The following is a 7,003-nucleotide window of genomic DNA, read 5'->3' on the forward strand; positions in this document are numbered from 1 at the left end:
TCGAGATATTTTTCGCAGAAAATAGTCAGCAAAATAGCGCGCTATTTCGAAACATCGGGCTGATGTGAAAACGCCTAATGACACAAAACTGGTTAGCTATCAAAGATTATCGTCTTACCATCGCTTCTTGGACAGTAGTTCTCTGTAGTGGTTGTCCTACCGATGTTGTTGATACCGGTGCAGGAGATTTCAACGCATTTACTTGGATTGGACTCAAGGGTCACGGACGGGGAGCTTGAAGATGCCTGAATGACGTCATCAATTGCAATCTCGTATGTTCCCATTGGTGGAAATGGCTGGTCACGTGGGTTGACGTGACACGTGATCCTCAGGCCATTGGCTCCTTGTCCGTCCTCGTTGTCAGCGATCTTGATCCAGATGATATCGTCTGCTGGAGCGTCTGTCACGTTGTGAAAGGCAGACGATTGAATGATATAAATCCTTCTTATTGAGATATACTATCTTCACACAAACACACACGCACATGATAAAAATACTCATACATGCATCATAAACATACCTTTATCAAAATAAAAATCTACATAATACACGACAATGATTAAAAAACAAGGATTCGGTGTTATTAGTGTGGTAAAGCATAATTATACTGTTTTGTACTTGAATTGCTTCAAAAATAAGCAAACTGTGAATGTAGTGTTGAGCGTCAACCAATATACCCGGGAAAGCATCTACAAAGAAGATTGTAAGGTGGGTAAATAATTTCATTGTAGGGTTTCAAAGTTCATCTTAAATCACCCAATTGACATACAGGTGAGATTTCCAAATTTGTGTCTTGCTAGGTCTACTACAATGGCAGTAAGGTCTTTTTTGATACACAGGTGTTCTCTCTCCACCTACATGAGAATTAACAATTGTTTATGCTTTGCTATCGTAGATATCTCGGAACAATAGCTGCAACTAATCTCAGGAATTTTATGTGAGTATGACGTCATCGTATGCCTGCAAAATATCGCAGCTTTCCTCAGCACATGCTCACAGATAAGTCACCAAGTGGAGAGGATGGTGAACGTTTAGACATAGCGTCATTGTGACTTGCCGCATGTTCCAATGCCTATGGGCAATTCCGCAGTTAGGTGGACATGACATGGATAAAAGAAATGTGCCTCTTTATCTTACTCTTTAATTTAGGTATCAACTAATGCCATGGATGTTCACCAATCACTAAGGTCTTTCAAATTCAGTAGATTTTATTTTTCATATTCATTGATTTTGCAAGATCTAAAACCATCATTTAAAATGTACATGTGGGACTGGGGATGCTGAAATTCACTTAAATGCAAATTACAGTGGGTTGCTTTGAAATTTTTTCCTCAAATTTTTGCTAAAAGGTAAAGGATGAATACATTTAAATACTCCAGAAGTCATGTGACATTTTGTTGATTACAAAAGGGTGAAATGACCTGCGGAATTACTCTGGACAAATGTAACGTTACTAACCGTAACGTTACTAACCATGCATTTGGGGGTCTAGCTAATAAATCATCGGTCGAACTGCTAAAAATATTTGTGTGAACATTTGTCATGATGCAATAATTGAAATTAATGCAACACTTCGTTTTAAGTAACTTGAAATTTTGCACACTTTTTGTTTCAAGACATTGATTTTTTTGTCATGTCCTTTTTTCGTAACGTTACTAACCAGCCCTTTTAGTTGCGATAGCAATTCTAATATTTATTGGATTGTACTCATTCTTTTCTATATCATAGACCTAGGAAGGATGAACATGTTTTAAAATGATTTTGACTTGAAATGAATAAATGGTGATTTAGTAGTAAAAATAAATATCTAAATTTCTTTAAATGTAACGTTACTAACCGCGGAATTGCCCCTATGGAGTTAGATACTCAACAAAAGTGTACTTACGCTGCACTTGCAAGTTTCGGGACCTTTCGCTGCCAATGAGATGACACTGAAGGACGCCCCCATTGTCAGCTGCAGTTGGAGTTAACGTCAGGTTGCTTCGAACGTTGTAATATGTGAAATAATTGAAACCGTAGCCGAGACCCGAGTTAATGGACTCGTTTGCATATGTAGCTACAGCATTATCTCTTCCTTTGGATGAGAAACAGAGAAAAAAAAAGACATCAACAAAGAGAATGGAGTTTGAGTAACATTGGAGATAACATCAAAAGATTGACGATTGTATCTATATAATTAATATAAACGAAGGCATACGGACTAAGTAAAATCTTGAGTGAGTCGTAAAACTAATTCGAAACAGCATTTGTCATTGAATCTCGCATCCTGCTCGGTGTATTTCATAGTTTATATTTGCAATCATGAGTAGTTTTCAAAAAGCTACTAATTAAATGCTCTTGTATGATACCGTAATTAAGCTCCTCGTGTTGAATTCGGAAGTCTTATCTGACTTTGGCTATAAGAAAACAACATAATCACTATTCTTTATGCGATACTATAAGATCTATCCCCCTCCTCCTTAGTCGATTGCCATAGATTTAACGCTCTGGCAATTTCCAAAATAATGGTTTTCTTTGTAACTTATCTAGTTTTTTCAATAATATCGGCCATTCCACTTCGCTATGCATGCAGTTGAAAATAAACACGTAAATTGATGGAGCAAACTTACGGTCTCCCTCACACCTCACTCCTGCGTCTTCACCATGATCACAGTTATTACATCCCCATGGCGGACGAGGGCAATCAGTCAGAGAGTTTTCCCTTCCAGCACAGGCAACGTCGTCAAGCCAGATAGGTCCAGATCCCTGCCCAAAGTGGGCGCTAGCAAAACCAGATGAGGCGGATGAGTAGCCAAGCTCTCTGCAAACGACGTGCGCGTCGTTGATATCCCAGTTATCGTCACACACCGTGCCCCACTGCCCGTTACATGATATCTCAACTCGCCCCTCCCTTTCCTCTGATCCACCAACCAGCCTCACTGTAATATACATGACGAATGGTTTGATTAACATAGTTGTGTATAATCATAGACTAACTATGAAATTGGTAATGCACTCAACACTCGAAACCACACAAATCTCCTTAAAAGATGCACTAATGTTCATTATTTTAACCCAGTATTTAGCGCTGGTAATGTATAAAAATTCGGTAATCATTTTCATGCTTCTATGAATATCTGTGTACTATACACACATTATGCAAACTAATTATCAGATTTATCATGAATTGTGTACGACTAAAGTCACATTGATAGGCCTTTATGTTATACGTAACGATCAACACATAATAAATTTTGCATTCGTGTATTAAGTCTAAGTATTCAGCACAAATATTGTTTTCTGTGTTATTTTCGAAAGCATTGTCCGAAGTGATAATGAAAAAGCAATTTTCAAAATTATATATCAAAGCTTCCTATTTCTTCACCTTATCAATCCTTGCTTATTACTAGCATATTGTCGGTGGGCCTACTGGCCTTGTAAGGATAACGGCGAGGACTTCACCATTGATGAAAACAGAGGATCTTGGTCCTTTGTTTAATAGCCTGGAAAGGCATTTCCCTGAACGGCGGTAAGGGAGTACGTCAAAAAAAAAAACAAAAAAAAAAACACACACACACACATTCAAAAACACACACACACACATTCAAAAACACACACAAAAACGAAGAAAAAAAAACTAAACTTCTCATTTCCATACTCGTGTTCATGTGACTCGTTATCGGAGGAGTAAATGTCACTACTGACCCAATGAGTGAGTACTAAAACCAACATGCCAATTTATAGTAGCCTTTCTTCATTTTTTTTTTTGTGCTTTCCACGTTGTACTCTATTTACCTTCGTTTCAATCTAGTAACGTGGTTTTCCAAGGAGAAAAAAAAAACTTATTACATGTAGATACGAACGATCAATATATTGTTTTTGAGAATTGAAATTCAGACACTGTCAGATGAATGTAACTAGGTGTGTCAACGCACAAACATTGGTGTCTCCTTTAACTCTAGCACATAGATTGTACTTGCATTCATTGTGTGTGTATGTGCGCTCTTGTGTGTGTGTGTGTGTGTATTTTGGAACATTTTCAACTTATCAAGCTGCATGTACTCACCCGCATATCCGGGACATGCATTTTCGCCGCAAGTACCGCTGTCGCAGTAATAATTATTAGTGTGTCCATTGTACTCCTTGACTTGGTCTGCCTCTGTCAGGCAGAGTTGCTTTACCCCCTATCCCTTATGCATTATATTTCATCAGTTACATTAACGATATCACTCATTAGTGCATGAATGGAAAAATTAGGATGAAATCTCCCTCAATACTCGACTGCAATAACAGGAATGTGGGAAATGACATAACGCATTAACAGTACAAGAGTAGTAAAAAACCCTCTTTATCACTTCCGTCTGACTATGATTTAACACCTCCTGGCAAAATCAGTCATTGGTAATAAATCCTTTCTTGATACTTTTGTTCAAACCAGTGATCACCATTTTTAGCATTCTTCTACCCCTTTAGCAAAACTTACGAGATTAACATGATAAATTCGATTAAATTAAATATATACCCTGTTGGTTGAAAGGGGAAGAAAATACACCTACACAGACGACTTTGATATGGAGATCATTTGAATACTATTTTTTATTCAGCCAAATGTTGTATGTAATTCACAAATTCAGAATCATTTCTCAACATGTACATACTGCGCACTTTCTGATTGATTAGAAGTAATTCTAATGCGGGCCTTCTACCTACACACGTAGAGTAGACGTTATGTCATGCAGTGCATTCGTCTTACAGCACTTTCTGTCCCTGGGTATAAAAAGTGAGTCATTAACACAAAACTACACACCTTTCGAAGTTATTTCAGCCAAGGTAAGATTGATAAAAGATCAAATACGGTGCCTTCTCTGTAGCTTTGGAAAATGTTTACCTTAACTGGTGTTAAAAGCCTACTCTTCGTGATTTACATCACAGTCGGCAAAAGTTCACATCCGTTTCCAAAGTTCTTTGCTTTTACCTCTGCGTCTTCCATGTGGTAAATATCTTTGTCACCAAACACATTTCAACCAATCAAAACTCTGTTGTCTTCTTAGGAGATCGCACATACAAATATATGCTGTTCGATAAGTACATCACGTTATTTCTTGCCTACATACTTATTTTTGCCTGTGCAGAGATCTTTTTGGACTTCGAAACTACAGGTTTGCACCATGTACAAGATTCCCCATATAACCCTTACAGCCATGAGGGCAGAAAGATTCTGCCTTTCTACTCAAGTGATTTCTATTTTGTGCACCATTCGGCCTGTCTTTAAGGTACTTTATGGTTTTTATATAGTCATATACCTTCACGGCATACTATTAATTGGCTATTTTGTATTCCAATTTCATGTTACTATTTGTTGCGGTCAGCCTACTCACAGTACTTAGATGGTCCGATATGAAAGCCTCCAAGTCTGTCTAATGACTCTGTTGGAAGTATGTACCACCATGCCTTCAAATAAGCACATTTATCATGCTTACCAACTTGAAATAGGTGACAAATGGTGTGCTGGTCTGCTCAGGGATTCTTGTGGAAAGGTTGCCGAGTTAATCCAACGATAACAGTGTTCTTAGCGTCTTAAAATCTGTTGGTTTTGGTTTGCTGACTTGATTGTCGGTGAAAGGTCATATCCGATCGAGATGCTCATTGGGTTGCGTACACTCTGTGTGGAGAGAGCGATGCCGAGTGGGCGTGAACAGTACGTCAAATCTACCATACAAAGTTTGTAAAAAGAATGGATAATTCCCATTAAGACAATTGTAAGTATCAAGAAACACTTCAACGACTTTCAAAGTTGTTTAATTTATCAAATCTGTGACATACGAAACTTTCCAACTTGCCAAGCCACGTCCATTGTGACATTGCCATCGGTAATTTATTGCCTGGTTTTTGGCATGACAAGATCTCTATTGATATCTGTTTCTCAAAGAAGACGAAAGTGTCTGCTCATTTCAGTATAGTTTTAGAGCTGTTTCTCCCATCCGCGATATCTACCATTATTATTTTGGCATTATACATTTTAATGAATTATTCTAAGGCATTTCATTACAGAAAAGATAAATGACTGAAGGTATTTCAAATTTCTGTGTCCTTTCTAGGCACACAGTTAAGATGCCCGTTGAAAGCTCGAGATTTTCTGCCGTTTTACTCTAGTCGACCTGATGCTTGCATGACAAATCTTGCACTCATTATCTCGGAAATCCGGCACACTTATGTTGTCAAAAATATCTCCATGTGTAAACGATCTATTTATCTTTCCTTTCTGGGTCATATCATGCTTAATAAAAGGAGCATGTATTCCACAGATGATGAAATTTCAGTCTCGGTGTAGCACTGTGTGAAAGGTGACTTCCGTCTGAGGTTTCTAGGACCAGATTTTGAAGCGCCCTCTATTTCTGTCACAGATATCGTTATGTTGACTGACAGCAACATTTACAAATTTGTCTTTTACTATATAGATTCACTTTATATGAGAGTAGTAACACAATGCGAGAAAAGAAAAATAATTCTAATGTCATTTTCAGTGTTACATTTAGCAAGTGCCACGTCAAGAAATTACTCTGGTGATGAGCGAACACATACAAACAAGAGCACACACAAAGAAACACACACGCAGGAACATGAACATCAAACAAAACCGAGCCATACGTATAAATCACTTGTAATGTACAACAGCATTAAATGTATATTCTCTTTCTCCCTTTATAATGCTTATTGTAGGTGATGAATAATATAGTTATATTGGCAGGCTTTGCATAATAATTATAGACATTGTCCCTTGAGATAACGTCTGAATTCACTGACATGTCTTAAAGAACAATATAAATTGATTTTCTTGATACTTTAATAAGAATGATTACAAAAGTTATATGTTCGTCATGATAAATATGTATTTCTTTTAAAATAGTAGAATGATCATTCTACTGCAAGTCAAATAAGTTTGCTGCAAAAGTGGAATGAATTCAGTTTGGCATTGGGCCAAAGCTTGCTCGCGCCGAGCGGAAAGGCAGAAAATGACAGCAAA

The 7,003-nt window shown here is 37.5% G+C and overlaps 1 long non-coding RNA gene across 1 annotated transcript; it reads right to left on the reverse strand.

Moving 5' to 3' along the window:
• Window positions 1-330: 330 nt before the first annotated feature.
• LOC139729299 (uncharacterized) lies at window positions 331-2,699 on the reverse strand. Its single transcript, XR_011710861.1, has 3 exons — window positions 2,610-2,699; window positions 1,886-2,074; window positions 331-400 (listed from the first exon to the last, which is right to left on the reverse strand). It is a non-coding gene; the product is annotated as an uncharacterized lncRNA (long non-coding RNA).
• Between the last annotated feature and the right edge of the window lie 4,304 nt (window positions 2,700-7,003).

This window comes from Diadema antillarum, unplaced genomic scaffold (genome assembly GCF_040938485.1).
Source record: "Diadema antillarum isolate AM-2024a unplaced genomic scaffold, OU_Dant_1.0 seq00000233_RagTag, whole genome shotgun sequence".
NCBI lineage: Eukaryota > Metazoa > Echinodermata > Echinoidea > Diadematoida > Diadematidae > Diadema > Diadema antillarum.